The sequence below is a fragment of the Callorhinus ursinus genome, unplaced genomic scaffold (assembly GCF_003265705.2).
Source record: "Callorhinus ursinus isolate GAN/ISIS: 27379988/994484 unplaced genomic scaffold, GSC_fseal_2.0 scaffold62, whole genome shotgun sequence".
Lineage (NCBI taxonomy): Eukaryota > Metazoa > Chordata > Mammalia > Carnivora > Otariidae > Callorhinus > Callorhinus ursinus.
The window spans coordinates 3,375,190-3,386,901 of NW_027397124.1; the positions used below are offsets into that span (position 1 = coordinate 3,375,190).

General features: G+C 42.3%; 1 long non-coding RNA gene across 1 annotated transcript; it reads left to right on the forward strand.

Moving 5' to 3' along the window:
• The first annotated feature begins 228 nt into the window (after positions 1–228).
• LOC141371246 (uncharacterized) lies at positions 229–8,703 on the forward strand. Its single transcript, XR_012376046.1, has 3 exons — positions 229–319; positions 1,916–2,016; positions 8,569–8,703. It is a non-coding gene; the product is annotated as an uncharacterized lncRNA (long non-coding RNA).
• Positions 8,704–11,712: the final 3,009 nt, after the last annotated feature.

Sequence of the window (11,712 nt, forward strand, 5' to 3'; positions counted from 1 at the left end):
TTTGGATTTGTATGGCTATTGGCACGTGGGCTCGAGTTTTCTTTTACGACTCAACATGGCTTAATGTGACCTACCGTGTGTGATCGAGACTGAGCCATGGGTGAGAAAGTGTGTAAGAGATTTGCACTCGATGACATATTTCAGCAGAGTTCCATTTGCTGAAAATAGAGTCCAAACCATGGTTTACCTGAGGCTAGCTTGTGTGTGACTCCCGGATTTCTGTTTATCAGCAGGCTGCGCCTTGGTGCACGTGGAACAAATTGGACCCATTATTATTTGCATGTGAGCCAGAGAATGCCCATCTCACACAGGGTCACTGGTAAGTGCTGGATCATGATAATACCGGTAATTCTTACATTTCCAAGGCAAGTGTACAGAAAAGCTCCAAAAACCTACACAATGTTCTGATGAGGTAGGAAGGTGTCAGGAACTATTTCCCTATATTATCTTGAGGGGTGAAGACCTATAGGGTAAGTGAATTGTCGAAGATCAAACAAGAATGACAACTAGACTTCTTACCTATCTTAAAAACTGGATTTTCTCAGCCCTGATCTTGTTTTCAGTATGAATAATGTGCATTGAAACCTGTATTCTGAGACCACATGCTCAACCCAGTCTTAGAGAGCGTCTAACAGGCATTAATGGAAATAAAACCTCTTTCGGGGGCCAGAAAGATCACTTCTTAGAGGAAAATAAATCCGTAATAGGGAACATACCTTGAGGCTACTGGAGGCCTGGGGAATACAAGGTCTCTGGGTGATGTTTGAATTAGCTTGTACACACACACACATACATGCACGCACGTGCGCGTACCTACACACATCTTTTCCAAAGCTGTTTAAAAATTCATACACAGCTGTAAGAGATGGAGGTCACATGTGGAGCCCCGGGATCTCATTTCATAAGCTACCTTAAAGATCATTTGAGAGTCAATTAAAAAAAGCTTGCCATAGGACAAGGCACATCAGTGTGGAGCAAGGAGAAGAAAACAGGAAAGCCCATCACCAGACAGGCATGTGAATGTGGAAGTTGAGAGAGAAAATATGGCAAAGTGCCAGTACTTAAAAGAACAAATGATGCCTTTTAGTCCATGGAAACCTGGGGCAGCGTTAATGGTTTATGGAAAGGCCACTATGCCAGTAAGGGTTATTGTCAAAATTGGATTCAATTTAGCGGTACCACAGTAACTAAATGTTATGGTCATTTTTGAGCACAAACTTTACATAGAATCAAGACAAGATCATTATTCCAAAACCTCTTTAGAAAATAGTACTGCCTGATTAGAAAAGAAGATAGCATTTTTATTATTTTAAATTAGTCTTCAGATACAGTTTAGGCTTCTCATCTTTCCCAACTCATACCCTATCTACAATTCTATATGAATAACATATCTTGAGATCTGTATTAAGTGACTACCTGCTTGGCCCATCTCAGAAAGCCTGTCATGGACATTCAGGGTCAATACTAGTTCTTAAAAGTGACAGTAACTCACCTTTATAGGAATGTAGATCCTTAGTAAAACTGAACCTCTCCCAAGACAGCTGGTCCTCCCAGTACTCATCTGATCTCTGGGGAGAAGAAAGAAGATCTCTTGTTGTTGTAAAAATATGCCAGAGATAACAGAAATCTTGCATATATTAAAATTCCATTCCTAGAGATAAACCTTAAAACCATTCATTAGTTTTTATCTTCATGTTTTTGTCCCTTTTTGTTGCACCGTAGGCTCTTTTTGACAGAAGGGCTTCCATCATCTATAAGCCCACTATTTGAGAGCCCTTTCCAATAAAATGCCAAACAAGTGGAAGAAAAGTGAAAAATTAGATCTTCCAGAAGTTTTCAACATCGTTATTTGACACGTAATAACACAGATTCAGGCCATTTGCATTATCTTCTAATTTTATACCTCTATCCCCAGCCCCGCTGGAATAGATGTTCTCCTGTGGAATCTCAGAGTTCCAAGACCCCAAAGAGATGATTTAGCCCAGAATGGCCGTGTGTCACTCGGACCTCAAGAAGGTAAAGACCAGCTGCCTGGGTCTGAATTTCGGTTCCACCTCTGACTCACTGTGTGAGTGTAAACTTACTGACTTACTCTTGCTGTACCATAGTGTCTTCATCCATACGACAGGGATAATATTGGTGCCTCTCCCCTTTGGTTGTTGGGAGAGTTGAACGAGTTAGCAAGTGCATGGTACTCGCTTGGAGGAGTTCACTGCAATCTCTGTCATAATTTTAAATACCATTAATGTCTCACTTAACTACTGATTTATATTGACAGCATCTATTCCAGTAATTTTCTGGAGCTCTGGAGTAGCTTTTTGGCCTATGGCTTGCTTTATTTTCCTTAGGAGTGTGTGTTGTGAAGAATATAAGTGTGGCTATTGAAATTAAAGATACCACAAGGCCTACAAAGAGCTGTTCATTTGTAGCGTTCACTATTCCAATGAATAGTTGGTCAAATTCCCCTGCCAGGGCCAAATTTGGCTCTTCAAAATCATTGCTAAGAATTTCACTGATAAAACATGGCTAAGGCAGGGTCGGATATTTGTGTAAACACACTCAGCCCCACTCACATGTGGGTGATGGCTTCTAAGAGCTGGAAGAGTGTCTAAGTAAACTCTCTCAAGCAATTGGATCACAAGCCACCACGAGTGCACCTGTGCCCTCACATAGGTGCTATGGTGACCACATTCCTTCTTTCTTGGCAAAAAACCAGCTGTCTAGAAGATGGATTATAAAAAGCCCAACTCCTGAAAGCTCAGTCTGTCAGGTCACAGTGTAGGTGACCAGAGCTTCCTCAGAGGCAGCTCTGGGGAGGGCTGAGAAGCGGGAGGATTTGCTCTCTCCCTCAGGACTCCTGGCTCCAGCTCCCCCCATTCTTGGCTGCTCGGTGGCCCTCACCCTGATGGCATCATAGGAAGGGCCCAGGGTGCTGTTTCTCTTCTCATCTGATTTTTCATCAAAACCGACTTGCTTTCTTGCCTGCCCCCTTAAGACTCTGCATGCATTAAAAATAATCCAATCAACTAAATCTAGTTGCCATGGACTGTGTGTGTGTGCACGTGTTACGTGTGTGTGTGTGTGTGTGTGTGTGTGTAGAAGCACAAGCATGGAGGTCGCAGAGGATGTGAATGGTTGAACTCATTAAGCTCCCAGATTGAACTTACATTTTATCAAATGTCAGTGATGCCTTAATCCAAAAAAGAGAATCATGGGGAGCAGCACAGTGTCCAGATGACTAGGGGAAACTTGTTCAAGAAGTTGTTTCTCCTGTCTCTCAGTCCGGGGATACTGCTGTGAGTGTTGGCTTTGGAAATAACATTAGAGATCCAATGATGCATGTCCCAAGTCCAAAGGTCCTGAATGACCTAAGCTTCATGACTGTTGATTAAAACAATTTATTGTTGGAAGAGACCTCAAAGATGGTGGGGAGACACATAGTGTCAGAAATTTGAAGGGCTCCCTGCCTTCTTTGTACCGTGACATCCCTGAGGAGTGTTCCTCGAAGCAATGGTGGCGGTGTCGCTCCCCCCCTCCCCCAGGCATCCAGCCCAGGGAAGTAGTCTGAAGACATCCTAGGCCTCCTTCTAGCTCTCCATCTCTGGTTAAGGATCATTTACCTAGACCAACTGGCTTTGAGCCCCAGTTAAGCCACTCACCAGCTGCGGGAGTTTGGATAGGTAATTTAATCTCTCTTAGGCTCCTGAATCTGTGAAACAGGGATAATAGTATCTAGCTTGCAATGTCATCAGGCCAAGATGGCGCCAGTGGGGGAAATCGCTGGTGCGGGGTAGGCACACTCTGGCCATGTCAGTTCATCACCCACATAGTTAATTTCTTCATGGCAGAGAGGAGTTTCTGGGAGGCTAAGCAATTAACTCCAGATCAACACAAAGATATTTCTATAGAACAGTTGACAGCGTTTTACAAATTATGGCTCATTGACAAAGTTGATTCTCAACAAAGTCCATTTGCCATCCATGCTCCTTCCAGAGAGACAGAAAGCTTGGTTTGCTCTACAACGCGTTCTCGCGTTCTTCTCGGGTCCCCGGGTAGAAGTGAGCTTTCAGGCCGTCAACTTCTAACAAATTATGTCCAACACACGTGTGGTAATTTTGTGACAATTGTTACTCTGCTGGAAGTTGAGATGAGACAACCAAATATATAATTTTCCTGTTTCAACTTTTCTGCACCACATTATTATCTTTAAATAGAAAATAATGTACAAACAAAATGGTTAGGTACTCTTTTATCCCCCACTCTTTTCCTGTGAGGTCCCTTCAAACCTCTCAGTCTTCAAGCTGTCTACAAAGTGCTGCTTTCAAATATTAAGGGCCAAAGATTCAGTTGGCCTTCTTTTTCCATCCTTCTGTTATTTACAGGTGCTGATTCTAAATGCAAAAATTCCAATTTACTAGTGTAATTACCCAATTTATATGCACAAAGGTGGGCTGCCACTCACAAAAATTAATGCAGCCCCAAATACCGCAGGTGAGGCCAGTTCAAATGTGGTTCTCACTTAACACGTTCAGACCTGGCCGGGATTTCTGCTGGCTAAATTATTTTAGTTACGCCGCATCTCTTAATTTTACATCAGTGCCATGATGGGGTTCTCTTCTGAGCGTCCACGGAGGAATATAGATTTGATCTTGTAGGCAATGGAGAACTTTGGTGAGTCCTTCGGGAAGGTGATATGATGGAATTGGGGTTTTTGCACAATGAAGCTGCTAGGGCGAGGCAGGATGACTGGTGGATTCTGAGGTCCTGAGACAGGTGAGGAGGCCATTGTCATCGAAGCAGTGAGTGTGTGGGCTGGGAGTGATGGCCTGGAGATCTGGAAGGAAAACCCCTCTCGGGGGGGGGGGGTGGGGGGGATAAAAAAGGTGGGGATGGCCTTATACCCCCAGGAAGATGCCTGCAAGAGTCTCAGATGCCTAAGAAAATAACGCAGGTGGTCTTCAACTGGAGGGAGAGGGAATTTAGGGATTTCTGCTGGAGAATGAACAGTAAGCTTGGTAAGGACATGGTCCGTGATGGCAGGGACCGTATATCATCCATCCTTGTGTGCCCTCTAGTATTCTTTACAGTCTTTTGACCTGAGTGCATGGATGTTCAATAAAAAATTTGGTGGGCAATTGACTGAGGGGCAGCGGAACCTTTGAACAATATAATCATAAGGCAAAGCGGGCCCAGGATGGCTGGTTCAGGATTTTGCTCTTAAAGATTTAGACAAAGTGACAATGTTAACTATGTAAGATGGCCAGATTCTAGAAGATAGGCAAAAACAGCCTGTTCCAAGGAACGTTTTTCTCCAATAGACTGCTCTTTCTCTGGCTTACCCGATCTGCCTGTCTGTATGTGTACGGGTGGCTGGCTTTCCCTCACTCCACTGTTTAGGCTAACAGCAAGAGAAGGCAGAGCACGGCGTCTCTAAAGCTGGGTTTGTATGGCTGTGTTAGGAGGCCAGAGAGAAACAATTTCACCTGGGAACCACATGGGTCAAAAATTGTAAAGTGTCACTCATGAAACCCCATTAAAGCAGAACCCCCATGTCCCCTGCACGCCATTCCGCATCTGGACGGTGCTCACTGTGGCCCAGTGATGACAGGAAAGGCGGCAGCTCATCAAATGACAACCATGTGGATGCCGTGAGTCCGGACGTTATGCAACGCTCAAGATCTCCCCTGAGTTGACATCTATTAAAAGCTGCTTGATACCAGAGTTAAGTTCTATCTTTGGGCCTGACAAGCTCTTTTAAGCTCTTAAAACTACTTGCCATTTACGTGGGCAAGAGTCCCAAGATTGAGGCTTGAAATAGCCAGGACTACTGGATTTGCTTTTTGAGTGGCCTGCGAGGAGGACTTTCCAATTCTTTTCTTCTCTTTCCTTCACCTCAATTCTCTCTTTCTCCTTTTTGATTTACCACCATGCGGGTCTCATGTCACTCATTTACTCAACAATCTGTATACATTTCACATCAAATGATTAATGATTCCTCTGCCAAGTTTAAGCAGACAATTGCAATAAAACCCCTCTGATATCAATAGCATACTTAAAAGTCTAATTTAACAGGAACATGCTTGGCTTTTTGATTCCTTTTGATTTGCCTTATCTTTGTTCATTAACTTAGGAGATTTTTCAGCTAGCGTTTTCTGATTCTCTTCTGACTCTCAGTGTATGTGGGCATCCTGGGCTCCTTCAAAAAGGAAGCATGGTGATGAGAGAGGGTAATGTACAGAAGGAAGAATGTGCCCTTTCCACTCTGGCAAGCCAGGGACGTGACCATGACTGGTGGTGCTAAAAGCAAGCTCCCAACCTGGCCTGTTTATCTTTACGGGTGGAGCCTGAGGAATTTTCTCTATCCCACTTTCCTGATAGGGAAAGTGAATTCCAAACCCGAGGCCAACACTTTGAAGGTTATGGGAAAAATAAATACTTTAGTGTCTGCAAATAATCCTTTCTTGCTACAAGCGAAATATATCTATTTATAAAATAAAAATTGTTGTGCAAATATTTTTTTAAAGAGAGGCAATAAAAATGACAAGGTGCTTTATATGAAGGCCTCCAGCCTATTGTAAATGTTCAGAGTCACTGCAAATGCTGTATTAACCCCAGAGTAAACTGCTTGTTGGACCTGAACTCATCAGTTGTGGGCTTTGGGCAGTGTCTGAGCTGAGGAGTTCCCAGCTCGTATCAAAGACCATGAGAGACCCTGTCCTCTCAGTGTGTGCTCTTCAGGCCTCACTCCTTTGCTTCCAAAGGGTCTGAGGAAACAAGGGCATGGAATGAAATGAGTAGAGTCCTGGTGTCACCTACAGTGCGAATAAAACTCAGGGTCATCTGGAACTGTTTCCTCTTTGTAGGCTCTAACCAGCCAGAAAGCTGATTTTTAGATCTATAAATGGGAAGTTAGATGTCAAATATCTGCTCTTTACTTTCTTTCTTTTCATCACTTCCTCTTGCCACCCTCCTCCATCCCTTCTTATCTACTTACCTTGTCGGCCAAAGCCCCGTCTAGGTATGAAAGATTCTCAGGGGACCAAAGTCTGGTTCGGACTATGGCCCATGAGGCGGAGCCAGGGTGGCCTGGTCAGGGGCTGGGAGCGGAGCCGTAAGACGACAACCCCAGGTCCAGGCTGAATGTGGTAATTGTCATAAATTATGCATGAAGACAAAGCTGTGGGTGCTCAGAAGAGATCAAGGCCACATTCTGTGGAATTTAAAAAATATGATGACAGAAAATTAGGCAGTGGCTCCAAGTGCACAACAAGCTAAGATTAGTTAGCAGTGGCAGATATTGGGCAAAAGAGAAAAGAAGAATCACAGTACTTTTCTTGGGAATGATCCTGTTTTTATTTTCATTCTTTTGTGTAGGCTTTTCCCTTAGAAGGTAATAGATATGCATGCTTTTTATTTTATTAATAAAAGTTTTCTTGTAGCAAGAAAGGTTTATTTGCAAACATAAAAATATTTAATTTTCTCCTAACTTTCAAAGCAGTGGCCTGGGGTTTAGAATTCACTTTCTCTGTAGGAATAGAGAAAATTCCTTTTTTCCCTTTGTAATTGCAAGTATGAAATAACCCTAATTAGCATCGTCATGACACTAGCCATTCTGAGCACTTATTTACATGCCAGGCCCTGGGCAAGGGCCTTTGGTACAGAATTCTGCTTCATCTTCCATTTTACAGATGAGTAAACAGAGGCTCAAATTGTTTCATTTATTCAAGGTCCCCAAAGGGTCAAACTAGGGCTCTGGGCATGGGAGCCCAAGCACCCCGCTGCTGGCCTCACCTGGGGGCTGCCCCCATGAGATAGTGAGGTGTTAAGACAGCCCCATTGCCTACTCTTCTCTCCTGACTCACCTGTCTTTCCCCCAAAACTGACTCCTACTCATTGGTTGATTCTTGAATTTAACTGTCCCTCCACTGTACTCACAGTGAATTTGTTTCCAGGTTTTGTTTGTTTGCTTTTGTTTCTTTGAAAACAGAGTTTCATACTGTTTTGAGGGAAGAAATGGTAAAAGCTAGAAGCTTGAATGAAGCAGGGCCAGAGGGACTAATGGGTGGGAAGGAGGTGTAGAACCCGGAACTCTGAAGGGAAAGTGTTTGGCCTTTCCCCATTCTGTCGAGGGCAGCTTTGTTCCTAACCAAGGGAATACTTTCTCCCGGATCCACTATTGAACTTAACACTGATATTTGAGAGGTAAAAACAAGGAAAGGGGAAAAAAAACAAAAAAACCCCAAAAAACCAGAGAACATTTGGATAATAAATTTGGTAACTGCCTTTTCCTTCGGAAATGACAGGTTTGTTTTTTTTTTAACGATTTTCTAACTGTGTTGTCCTGCAATTTACATATTATTAGTTAACTAATTAATTAATGTTGTACATCACAGAGGCAGTTTTAAAATATGCATTAATTTATTAAACTGAACAGCAACTAATCTTTGCAAATATAGTCAATGGCCCATGGGTATGTTTGCAAAAGTCTGCAGATGAATTTCTCCCAATTTTGTGTAACTTTAAAGCAACTCCTCCTGTTTTAAGATGTTCCTTTTGTTCGCTTTGCAGGTATTTTTGTGAAGAATACAGATAAGTGGACATAAGTAAAACATTTGAGGACTCTGACTCGTTGAGACTGCTACTTTTACTTTCTGAACTTGAGAGAACCAGATTGTTTTCATTTGCTGGCCTTCTAGGTAGAGGGATATTTGAAACTGCTAAATGTTTTAAAGGTAGTATTATGGGATTAATAAAGTAAAATTTAAAATTCTGTAGAACTTGAAGTATCTTTATGATAGACTCACAAAAGGCTAGTTTGCTACCATTGAGGTTTGCACTTTTTAAAGTAATACAATTAGGAGTTGAGTAAATGTCTTCAAGGGATGCCAAGTGATAAAAGCAAGTCTTCATCTATAAAACTGAAATCTTTTCTAAAGACATATTTATTTTCTACCTGTAATATATGTTCATTGTAAAAATGGAAAAAAAACAGAAGAATATAGAGAGGAACATTTTGAGAGAATTTTTATAATCCTACCAGCTTTAAATATTTCCGGCAGCTGGCTGAGAAATACACATCCACATAAACAAAGTATGTTAGCATCCTATTAAAAGTACAATTATATGCCCACCTTCTTCCACTTAGTTTCTATCTTGAGCATTTACTGTATATTAATTATATATAAGAAACATGATTTCTGGGGACTGAGCAAATTATTATTCTTATGGATATCCCAAAATTAATGTTATTAATACTCCATTATATGACACTTAGGGTTTCCCAATTTTTAGTTAGTGTAAAATAGCCCTTAATGAGCAAACTTATCTTTATTTATCTTTACGTTAGTATAGGTTTTGGTGTGTAGATAAATAGACCATTTTCTTGGAATATTGTATAGCAGCAGAATTACTAGGTCAAAGATTACGAGCATTTTTGCAATCCAAGTTTGGATCCTAGGTCAGTTTTTCCAAAGTCATCGATGCCAGGAGCTGCTGATTTGTGGCCAGTTTCCTTTGGCAAGGGTGGACCATCCTAATGGGCAATTCCAATTTATGATGGGTATCATCCCAATTGGCACATACAAGCCTCTGTGTGAGTTTGGCAGCAATGGGTTCCATCCAGGGCTTATTCTACCTCCACCTGCCCAGAGTTCATTATGGACCCTGGAGAAAGGCCCATTCATCTACAATGAGCAAAAGAAACAATGGTGGCAGTTGAGATGCTGGCTGGATATGTCAACTTTAGGCAGACGGCTGTGTCTCTCATTCAGTTCCCCAGCTGCCCCTGGAGATCCAGGTGAACTGCTTGCTCTCCCCTCAAATGTCCTTCTTATCTGGATGAGGGAGAAGGATAATGAATGTCTACTAGATGAAGCAATTAATCTTTAGAAAAATAAGAACTAACACAGGAAGGGCGTCAGTAGAAGATGCTGTGTTCTATTTTTGGCAAAATGTGAACATCTATAGATAAATTGCTCTGTCTACAGTACATCCAGATTTTACCACCTGTGAATTTAATTGAGTCAGTACCTAAGTACCAATTTAAGTAATATGCTCGTTTATAAAGTTGGTGCCTGTGATTTATCCTCACAACAAGAGATAGTGGTTTTCTTCTGGTTTTCAAAATTTAAACAGTGGATTTCTTAGTCTAGGCTAGTTTAAAGCGTAAAGGAGGGCAGTGACCTGGGGTTGCTGGTCACTTTGTGCGTACATCTATTTTCCCCTGGGTCACAAAGATGCGTAGCCTCTCTGTTTTCAATGATTACGATATTCTCAGGGTGGGAGGGAATCCCTGCTCCAACAGCTGCTGGTTCCCCAGGCTGCCCTCAAACAGCATATCTAATAAGGTGGCTGATGTGGAATCCAGGTATACTTGACAACACAGACTAAGAAGAGGATGTGTCTGGGGGTGAAGCAGTTGGCAATGTCAATGATAAAAAACTATCAGGCATTTAGTAATACAATTGCACTCAGAACTTGCATGGGAGGCATCCACACAAACAGCACTGTTTCTCCTCAGCAAGACGGACTCCATTGTGTCTCTCTTCGTGGCTCATGTTGGAAGGTAGTGCATTCTGACTATGCAACGGGACCGCCAATGTCTCCTTTATCTCCCTCTGCCCAGAGCCCAGCACTTGTCCCCGCCACACTGTGACCAGGGGTCCATGGGAAATAGCCTTAAAATAACAGGCATTTCCCATGGCACCCAGATTTGCGCTAGACAAAAATCTGGGAAGAGGGGCTTCCCCAACTAATTCTGAAGCAGAACACTGATCCCTCAAGCCAATTTTTTTTCCTCTAGTGAGAGTATGTATTAAAATTAAAGCGAGAATATCGTTTCTAAAAATATGCCCATCCCATGTGATCTTTCTGTAAAACATCACATAGAATGCTTTTATTCTTTGTTATCGAGTCACAGTTGCATGGACCTGGAGAGATCTTTCCTTTCTTTCCTTCTTTTTGTTTTTTTTAAAGATTTTATGCATTTGTTTGAGAGAGAGAGATAGCGAGAGAGAGCACAAGCAGGAGGGAGGAGCGGCCTCACCGCCGAGCAGGGAGCCCGATGCGGGGCTCGATCCCAGGACCCTGAGATCATGACCTGAGCCGAAGGCAGCTGCTTAACCGACTGAGCCCTTTACCGACTGAGGCTCCCGGGTGCCCCTGGAGAGATCTTTTCTGTTCTTCTTTCAATAAGTGAATGACCAAATCACCCAGCACAGATGAGGCTGTCTAGTTTGTTCTTAAAGTGCCCTGTGACGGTATCAAGTATCGGCAAGCGTGGGGGAAATGGGCCTCTAATAAGCTGCAGCTGTGAGTCGGCACTTTCAGAATTGCCTGTGATAGCAAAAGGTACAAACAGCCTAAAATCTACAATAAAGGAATACTTGAATACGCTATTAAAATCCACATTATGGAATACTTTGCAAAAGGTAGATCAATGTATACTGACATGGAAAGATGGGTAAGATGTATATTTTTGGAATGAGAAATTGTAAGTATAGAATAATAGGTATAGTAGCATAGTATCTATCATATATGAACAGAATGCTACCCACCAGATATCCGTATTGGTGGTATGTGTATATGGGTGTGTAAGGAGGAGTTCCGGAAAAATACAGAGAAAATTGACTAGTGTGTTGCACACTTTTTTGAAACAAATTAGGTGTAGTGGGGGAGGGTGGTCTAGGGGAACTTTAGCTTTAGTTGTGATGT